Source organism: Blastomyces dermatitidis, assembly GCF_000003525.1.
Source record: "Blastomyces dermatitidis ER-3 genomic scaffold supercont1.1, whole genome shotgun sequence".
Lineage (NCBI taxonomy): Eukaryota > Fungi > Ascomycota > Eurotiomycetes > Onygenales > Ajellomycetaceae > Blastomyces > Blastomyces dermatitidis.
In genome coordinates, this window is record NW_025544774.1 from 8,242,987 (window position 1) to 8,253,751 (window position 10,765).

The 10,765-nt window shown below is 31.8% G+C and overlaps 1 pseudogene across 1 annotated transcript; it reads left to right on the plus strand.

Moving 5' to 3' along the window:
• Positions 1 to 2,648: 2,648 nt before the first annotated feature.
• BDCG_16285 lies at positions 2,649 to 2,737 on the plus strand (annotated as a pseudogene). Its single transcript has one exon. The product of its transcript is annotated as a tRNA-OTHER (tRNA).
• The last annotated feature ends 8,028 nt before the right edge of the window (positions 2,738 to 10,765 follow it).

The window sequence follows — 10,765 nt, forward strand, 5'->3', positions numbered from 1 at the left end:
TAACAGATATATAACAACAGTGATCACAGATCATGAAAGTCTTATCTATCTATAATTAATAATAAAATCTTTCAAACACTTAGCACATTGAATCTTGAAGTTTCAAGTGTATAATCTTCATATCAAATACTGAAAGAGATTGAACACTGTAGTGTCTGATATAATCAGTTATAGACCTGATTTCATGAGTAAGAGTTCTGTAAATCAGATACAAGAGACATTCATATTAAACACACTGAGAAAATGCAAGAAATCAGAATGAGTGAACATCATAATCTCTCACTTGAAGAATGACAAGATGTCGCCCCGGTGGCCGAATGGTTAATGCGGCCACCCGGTAGCGCCTTGGCGTGGGAAACCAAGGCGTGTGAGTTCGAAACCCGCAGGGGATACATTAAATCCGGAACTCAAGCACCTCAGGTTTCTAATAAATACAGAGATGTACAAATCACTTCAATAAAATCGCTCTATGTTCCTGGGCTGGGAAGTTATTATCGCATGTATCTAATTGTCACTCCTTTGTATTTCCTATGTTCTTGTTATCTTGGCATGGTCTCAACACCTGTATTTCCTCCTGTATAACTAATACTTGGCCTGTATTTAACATCACGCAAGGACTCATCATAAGCTCCGCTTGCATATGAGTATAATGGAAGAATAATAATAATAATAATAATAATAATAATAATAATAATAATAATGACAAGATGTCAGATGATAAGTGTCTTATGAGAGTAGTAGAAGAGATACTTCTGAACTTCAAGCTGAGAAAATTAAAAAATGATATTATGCTTTATCACAATCTAAAATACATAGAAGCTCTCTATCTAGAATCTTCATTTAAACACAACTTAATGACTCACATACACAAGGAATTCAGTCACTTAGAAAGCTCTGAACTCATGAGTGTATTTAAATCAAGAGTATACTGATCAAGCATGACTGAGAACATTCAGACATACACTCACAAGTGTCTGAATTATCAGGTCATGAAAGAATCTAAGAAAGGATTAGAATGTGAGAAAGTATAATATCAGATAAAGTGTATAATACAACTATTCAAATAATGAGAGATGAATCTCATAGACATATTACTGTAAATATTAAATGAAAATTGATAAATAATCACTGCTATTGATTACACTACTGACTGATCAGTTATAAAAGCAGTTTCAGAGATGATAGAGAAGATGATAATAAAGTTTCTATACAATGAAATCTATATCAACTATAGAATGCTGTGTGAGATTCTAACTAATAACAGTGTGAATCTCATAGAAGAAGTAGTGAGACATTTCATGAGTCAATTACAGACAAGACATTGTAGAACAATGCTATATCATTCACAGACAAATAGAAAGATGAAACACTTGAATGAAATCTTGAGTAACATGCTGACAAAATATCTAGTGAGCAAGCCTATGAGATTATAAGATGAATATCTCAGTCAGACACTATTAGTCATGTGAATTCAACAGCATGCAGTCTCTAAGTGTTTATCATTCTATCTGTTGTATGAATTGCATCCGCGCATTCCGGAGAATGCTTCAGAAAAGATGGGAAAGAAAACAGCAGTTACAGACATAACAGTCACAGACAGAGAATTAAGATTGAAAGAGATCAGTCACACATGTACAAAAGCTAACAAGTTACTTCTGAACTGAGCAATTCAATTGAAAAGAATACAAGACTCACTAGTTAAGAAATTGAGTCTCAAGATAAGAATGTGAGTTCTTATATATAATAAGAGTTCTGAGAAGTTTCAATCTAGATGATTTAAGTTATATAAAATACTCAAATCACATTCTCTGAGAATATATGCATTGAAAGAATCAGAGAGACAGATCTTTCACAACTTAATAAATAATTCACAACTTGTGAAAACAAAGATACAAGATGTGAGCAGATTATGATTATTTACAGTATTATTATCAGTATTGAAAAAGAAGAGACTTATAATTGAAAAGTCTCATAAGATAAGAGAAATCATAGACACTTATAAATTAGATAATCTTACTTATTTCAATCTTTTCATAATTATAAGAAAAGAATGAAAAGTAATGAAGAAATCAGATAAACATCACACTTTAATAAGTAATGAGACTGTAGCTAGTTGTATGATAACACACTGCAGACAGCAGGTATAACACAGTAAAAAGCAGTCTCAAAGTAGCAGACTTGCATATGAGTCAGATTGCAGAAGAAAAAGAAATTCAGAGTTGAATTCAACTGTTTACATCAGTTCAATCACAGAGACTACAGAGAACAAACTATCTGAAACATTTATAAATGCATGAGACTAAGTCATCTCAATCTCTGAGAATACTCACAGATTGAGTAAGATTAGTTTCAATGAGCTGTTCACTGTAGTGATCTGAGTGAGTGAAAAGAGACAGTATAATGTACAAGACAGAATTATAAAAGATGAAAGCTGTCAAATCTAGTCACTGAACACTGTATTATATAGAGGTTGTATAAGAGTAGTGACTAGCAGATAAAGAAAAAGCATAAGAAAAGAAAAGAAATAATGAATTGATCATTAACTGTAAGAGTCAGCTGTAAAAGACAAATGTTATTATATACATCTTATTCATTTTCATATATCACATGTTTAATCTATTTTCAACACCACATCACCTGAAAAACATGCCCCGGTGGCCGAATGGTTAATGCGGCCACCCGGTAGCGCCTTGGCGTGGGAAACCAAGGCGTGTGGGTTCGAAACCCGCAGGGGATACATTAAATCCAGAACTCAAGCACCTCAGGTTTCTAATAAATACAGAGGTGTACAAATTGCTTCAATAAAATCACTCTATGTTCCTGGGCTGAGAAGTTATTATCGCATGTATCTAATTGTCACTTCTTTGTATTTTCTATGTTCTTATTATCTTGGCATGGTCTCAACATCTGTATTTCCTTCTGTATAATCAACACTTGGCCTGTATTTAACATCACGCAAGGACTCATCATAAGCTCCGCTTGCATATGAGTATAATGAAAGAATAATAATAATAATAATAATAATAACCTGAAAAACATCAAAAACAAAGGAAATCTTAAAACTCAAGATTTACAAGAGTTTCAAGAGCTGCAAGTCACTCTCATAATAACACTGTGCATGTCTCTGATTCCTCTACCACTCTGTGTTCAACATTAATGTCATTTATCACAAGATTGACTGAAATGTCAATATAGAAATGCATATGTGTATGTGTAGAAAAATTGAAGAAGAGCACAGAACTCACAGAATCAGAAGTCAGAATAGAGAAGATAAAGACAGAAGAAACAGAAGAAGAAGAAGACACAGAACTGAATAAATAACAGCAGAAGTCACTCAGAGTTAAACACTTATAATCTGATATGTATATAATCTTCTCTGCAGAAGAGAAAGAGAAAGCAATAGAAGAAGCTTAAGAATAAAAGAAAATAGTCTCAGCAGTGTTATCATCTTCAATTAGAATAATCTCTGACACTGAAGTAACTAAGAATTATTATTAGCATATAAAAATCACAAAATCAGAGATGAGAATAGTTACTGAATAAACACTCACTGATCTTAGAGTTATACATATAATTACAACACACACAAGACTTCTCAGAAAGAGAAAGAGAAATATGAGAAAATAAAGAAAGTAGAACACAGTATGCAAACAGTCTATTCTCATGACAATATTTCAGACAAGATGTATAAGCCTCACATCTGTGAGTGTAAAAGAGTATGATATCTGCATTTCTGTTTCTGAAAACATGAATATCTTTTATCTGCATCATGAAGTCAGATAACAGACATCAGAGAATAGGCTGATACAGATCTATTATTCTGAAGAAATTTATCAGAGTGAATATCTCTGTAATATTAAACTTTACAGTTATAAAAAGCTTCTTGATATCTATAAATATCACAACTTTGTGTATAGTAAAACTTATAATGATTTCTTCTAAGAATAGAAAAATCAGTATCAGAAAGAAAAGATGAAAAATGAAAAGACTTACAATCTTGACACTGTTGAGAAGAGAAATGATTCTCTGATATAAATGAATAATTATCTTATCATGAATATTTAAAATAAATATAATAATCAGTGTCTGTGACTGAGCTTCAGATAGTTGTATTATACACAGTCTTTATATAATAAATTATTCTGAGAGTCAGTAAGAAGGATAAGAGTGTATACACTGAGAAATATAGTTTATTAAGTCTACACAACATCTTCTTGAAACAGGAAGAGATGATAATAAAAGCAGAGACAGTAAAATCAGAAGTAGCAGAAGTGAGAGTTGTGAGAATAGAGATAGCAGAAGCAGAAGAATCAGACACAGAGACAGATGTAGAAGATTAAGAGAGAGTGACAGAGAAAGAAACAGAGAAGATAGAAGAGAATGTGAGAGATCTGATTATATATAGTATAAGTAATTTCTTCATTATTATATTCTTCAAGTTCTCAATCAATGATTCAACATTGAGTTCACTATCATCAGCAGATGCAGATCTGTCAATGTATAAAGATTCTATATAAATAAAAATAACATATCAGTATCTACATCTATGTAAAATCATGTTAGAAAACACAATTAGAAACTCACTGAGAAGAAAAAAGATCAAGAGTGTATAAGAAGATGAAGAAGATGTGCTATTTATAATAGTATGTTCTAGTAATTGTTAGAAGATAAACAAGTCCTGATCACATTTCACAATATATTATACTTACTGCTAATGAACTGTCTGATATGAGCACTATAAGAACACTTGTTATAAGAATGAGAAGTTATCATCAGAAACATGTACAATGTAATAGATAAACAGATGAAAAGAGTTGAACAGAAGAAGAAGTAGAAATCTTGAATGAGATAGTGATATTTGATGATGATAATGATAAAGAAGATGATTGAAGAATGAGAAAAGTTAGTGAATAAGTAATATAGTATAGTAAAAGTTTCTTTATGAGAGTGTACACAGAACACTAGTCAAATCAGAAATAAATCATAAGATCGCGAACACTAGTGACGCGCTAATCCGCATGAAGCTAGAGCGGATGTCATGATCACATGAATAGACTGGCCGCTGAGACCATGAATTTCACGTTTAATCTCATTTAATCTGGTCTCATACATTTCTTGGCGTGAATCCCGCTGGGACTGACTATCAAAAAAACATGCAAAGTGACTATATATCAGATTTTAAAATGAGACCATGACTTGAAAAAAATGAGAAAGTGATCTCATTTAATCTCATTTAGTTTCATTCTTAGTATAAAGTTACTATTTTTAGACATTTTAAGGTGTTTTTTAGACTATTTTTAATTCTTTAAAAAGTAATGCTTTTTGATAACACTCAAATGAGATTTAAAGTCATTTAAAGCAATAAAAATAATTTAAATTGAGAAGTGAAAATCATGATCTCATTTGAAAAATGTGACAAGAGTAGACAGTAAGTCTCACTGAAACAGTATGAAACTACTATCTAATGTTAAAACTGTGTGATGAGATCAGTTGAATTGATAATGAGACTATCAAAAAATCTGGTCCTGGTCTCAGACACGGTCACACGGTCAGTCTACACATGAATGTGACTGAATCTGATGAGAGAGAATGTGGTTCGGAAGAACATTCAGTAGTTCGGAAGAATGTATGACCGTCGGATAATAACGCGGCCGCTTCTGAACTTGCTTATGAGTGTAAAGGGGCCATAGCGGCCACTAATTAATTTAGCATACAATATTATGATATATAAGAAGCCGGCGTACGCCTGTAATCATACACTGGCAAGCAATCTTTGAATCACATAAGTAGTTACAGAACTTATAAAGATAATTTTTTACAGTCTGAATTATTCATTCTGAAGGATCATTAGTCTTAAGATGATAGATAGTTAACAGACAGTGTGTAATCTTGAGAACTTGACAGATTCTTGTTCAGAGAGTGCTTATAAATTGATAGCTCTGATTCAATACTATAGATCTCAGCAATTCATGTATCTCATAGAATAGACTCTGTAGAAAAGCTTCAGTGACTTGTTCAGTATTCATCTTATTACAAGGTTTTAATATTACATCTTTGCTCAATTAATTCATGATGACTAGAATATTTCTATATCTCTTACTCTTAGATAGATTGACAGGGAAGTTAATTACTATATCTTATCAGATTCTATTAGAAATATTGAGTGATTTTAGTAGATCTTTTCTATGATTTTTTCATGAGATAATGAAAGAATAGTAATTACAGTTTCAGATAAAGCATCTGATACTGTTTAATATCTTAGATTAATAGAACTCTCAGAAGATTATTCTATATAGTTATTCACAGTCTGAATAATCAGTCATACATGAATTATGCATTTCTTGCACTATTCAGATGTGTAAGAGTTTGAAGTGAGAGACTCAGTGTTATTCACAGAATTGTATAGTGTTATTATCATTGATTAAACATTCTAAGATGTTGATTCTTATACATAATTCTGAGAGAAATCAGAATACTTCTTATTATACTGCTTCAGTGAGTGCTTAGAGAAGTTCATCAGTTTGAGCTACTGTATGTTATAGCTCATTTAATATAGGTTCAGAAGAAGTTAAGATGTTAGTGACAGTTCTAATTGAAGAAGCATGTATAGTGTCATGAGCTGTTTCATCTTGATTAACTAGTATCTTTGAATTCAAGAGTCAGTGCTCTCAGTTCATTCAGTAAGTATCTGTTACATTGAATGATATATTCTGCTCTTGTTGTGAGAGAGTATCTGCTATTAAGTTCTGACTGTCAGAATGATAGTGTATTATAAAATGAAAGCAGCTTAAGAACTCAGATTATCATATCTGCTATTTGATAAGTTTATAGATAGTTGTAAAGTATTTGAGATTCTTATAATCTATGACTATCTCAAATTCAGAGATACTTCAGAGTTAAGAGTCTCATTCTTCTAAATAGTATATAATTATAAGAAGTTTCTTGTCATAGATCTCATAATTGCATTTAGTGAGACTCAGTTTCTTAGACATGAAGACATATAATTGTAGAACATCTTCATCATCATATTATAATATCACTTCTTCTATTATATAGTCAGAGAAATCAGCTTCAACAACTGTTTCATAATCAGAATCAAATATTATCAGTAGAGAGATATTAATAAATATCTTCTTCATCTGTATAAATGCAGCTTTAGTGTTCACTGACTATTAAAATAGTGAGTCTTTCTTAGTAAGATCTGTAAGTAATCTTATGATATCTGAGAAGTTTTGTATAAATCACTGATAGAAGTTAGTAAATCTGATGAAGCTTTGTATGTCTTTCACAGTATGCAGAGCTTTTCATTTAAGAATAATGAAGACTTTCTCAGAATTCATTCAAATTCTCTTATCAACTTCTATAATAAAACTCAGATACTTAGTACTCTTGACTTTAAAATCACACTTATCAATATCTATCAGTAGTTCTGCTTCTTGTAGCTGTTATAATATCTTTCATACATATTCTTGATATTGTTTTCTGAATTCATTGATGAAGATGAGAATGTCATCTAGATAAGCAGATACAAACTTATCAAGAAAATTTCAGAGTACTTAGTTAATATACTTCTGAAATATACTGAGAGTGTTAGTCAGTTCAAAGAGTGTGACTATTCATTCAAAGAGATTATAATATGTTCAGAATACTGTAAGTCATTCATCTTCTTCAGGGATATAAATCTTATGAAACACAGCAATGATATTTAGTTTTATAAATTATTAAGCTCATCTGATCTGTGCTAGAATTTCATTGATAAGAGATAAGAAATATTGATCTTTCTTTGTCAATCTGTTCAGATCTTGATAGTTCACACAGACTCAGAGTTCTTCACCTGATTTCTTTGCAAAGAGAATAGAGGCTGTGATGAAAGAGTTGCTAATATGTATGAATTCTTTATTTAACAGATCATTGAGTGTCTTTTGAAGAAGATGAAGTTTATCTTGAGATATGTTGTAAAGAGAATCTCATAACAGTTTGAGATTCTTATCATTCTTCTTCTCTAACTTGATACTGTGATTCACTTCAGAATCTTGTAAGAGAAGTATGTTTATAATATTATCTTATCAGAAGACATCTAGATATTCATGATATTATTAAGAGAGTTTTGTATAAGAATCTGTTATTGTAACACAGAATAACTTTTTTAGAGCCTTTTTAATATCAGTCAGACTGATAGAATAGATTGTCATATAATTCTGCTATCAGTGACTTCTTTTTTACAGCATTTTACACATGTTAGCAGAGATCTGTGTCAGATTCATGATCTTGTAAATATCATCTTTGTGAACTCTATCATTGTTAGAGAATATCAAGCTTCTGTTTCAAGTGTTCAATAAGATACTGTAAGAATAAGTGCTCGCAGGCGATTATTCGGGTGTTTGCAGCTTGGCGTGATATGTACTGTTAACTACTAGAAGTATTCACAGTAGAAAGATAAAATGTAGAAGTCAAATGTATAATAGCATTCAAGCTGAGTTATGAATAGTATTCATGAACTCCAGTCTATATAGTTATGTGTAGCCAAGGGCTGCTAGCCCTATTGATTATGTGAGAGATAGGAATAGAGATAAAGAATCTGTGAGAAGTAGGATTTCTTACATACTCCCCCCTCTCTAAGGCTTTGTCTGTGAAGCCTTTCACTGAGTGACTTCATAGTCAGCTCAGCACTGCAGTGATACTCACTAAAAATCCTTCACATCTATAAAAAACCTCAGTGAGGAAAAATCTCTTATTATTATAAAGAGAAAAGAGTCTGTCACTTAGTTTCTTATTTTATGAGATTCTTTATGATTTACAGATTCTTCTCTGACTATCATGCAGATTCATCTCACATCTTTTATATAGAAGAGTTCTGATTGACTCTCAATCATTTTCATAAGATTCTTGTGTGATCATTACACAGATTCATCTTACAGATGAATCACTCTCTGTGAGATTACTCTCATCAAAGAGAAATATTTGTGAGTTAATCTTTCATTCATTCTTACAAATCATTGCTCTTTGACACTGTAAAATTATAAGGAATTTTTCATTCTTTTATCAACTCTGTAGAATTGTAGAATCAAGATATCTGCAGTCTGCAATCACTCTTTGTAGTTATATAGAAAGATTCAGGCCTGTGATTCACAATCACTCTTGTTTACTAGAGTGATCTGACTATTCTGTGAAATCACTCACAGTGTAAGCAAATCTCTCTAGAGTAGTATAAATATCTCAGATCTATCTGTGAAATCTCATCTTCTTTTCTCTTTTTCTGTAACAGCTTTTATTTCTATAAACTATGAGTATCTTCATTCATCTGTGAAGTGTTTTCACTTAGATGATAGAGAGAGAGTGTTTCTGACAATGTCTGTATATTGATTCAAGAACTTCTCAAGAATAAAAATTTTTTCAATTTCAATCTCTTCATAAATAATATCTGATTACTGCTGAGCTTCTCATGAGTGTTTCTGTGACTTCTCTGATCACTTTTTGCCAGCTGATGAAGCAGGGACACTGCTGCTCACAATCACATCTTTATCTCTCTCAGCCCTGTCACTGTATTCAATCTTCAGGCCAGCAGTCAACTCTCTGCCTTCTCCAGACCAGTCTCTGGCTCTAAGCAGTGCAGTTCTTCTCTTTACTGTAAGTCTTCTTATAAGTTATTTCTTACAGACTCTAGCTAACAGTTCTTGCAAAGCTCTCTGTGTTATCAGTGTCTTCTGCAGCTCTGCAGGTCTATGATCATCTTCTTTCTGCTCACACAATCTCTGACTAGATATATGTGAATATGTCTAGATTCTCTATCAATGATTCTCACGCTGCGGCGCATTTTCACAATCTCATTATCAATGAGAGATGAGTCCCCAGGTACCTGCAAAATCCAGATAATTAAGACAATGTAAATGCCATGAATTTGTGATAGAAGTTAATCTGAACAGATGAGCTCTCTCTCTGTATTCTCATTATTTCCAGGCTGGATACTCCAGCATAACTGAGAGAGTGAATACAGCTTCATAAGAGATATCTGATCACACACATAGATAATCAGTCTTCAAGATTCTGCTGCAACTGCATGTACTCTGATATTCAGCTTCTCTGAAGTCTGTGCATTTCTGACAGTTTTTATACTAAATATAACAATTATCTGTACTATAAGTATAATACTCTCTGCTTCTTTGAAGAAAGAAATTAGTAGTTGTGAGAGAATTGAGTGTTATGAGTGTTAATAATATAAGTGTGAATTTTCTTTATTTTTTCTTTATTAGTCTTTAAATTGTATTTATAACCCTGTTTATTTTCTTGTTTTTTAGCTTTAATGAGAATATATTTTCTTCTTCTCTTATATACACTGCAGACTGTTCATCTCAGTAGAAACTCATTATCTTATAGACTAGAGTTTATAAATAACAGTGTTAATATCTTTATTATAATCAGGTTCTTAGTGAAGACTGTGTCATTCTGACTTGTCAGAATTCACAGTATAAAAGTCATGTCTCAGCTTCTACAGATGTCTTATCTGCTCAGATGATTCTCAAGTGAACTTATTTATCTTATCAGAATATTCTTATCACTGAATCTTGAATCAGAGCTTGTAATCTTGCTTCTCTGAGTTAATAATCTCTTTGATCTGATATTCTCTTTCACTCTCTAGTACTTTATAAATAGGGTGATGAGTCACAGAATTCTCTTCTAAAAATTCCTTATATTTATGAAGTAAAGAGACATGAAAAACATTATATATCTACAACTCAGATAACAGTTTTAATCTATAGAACTGTGA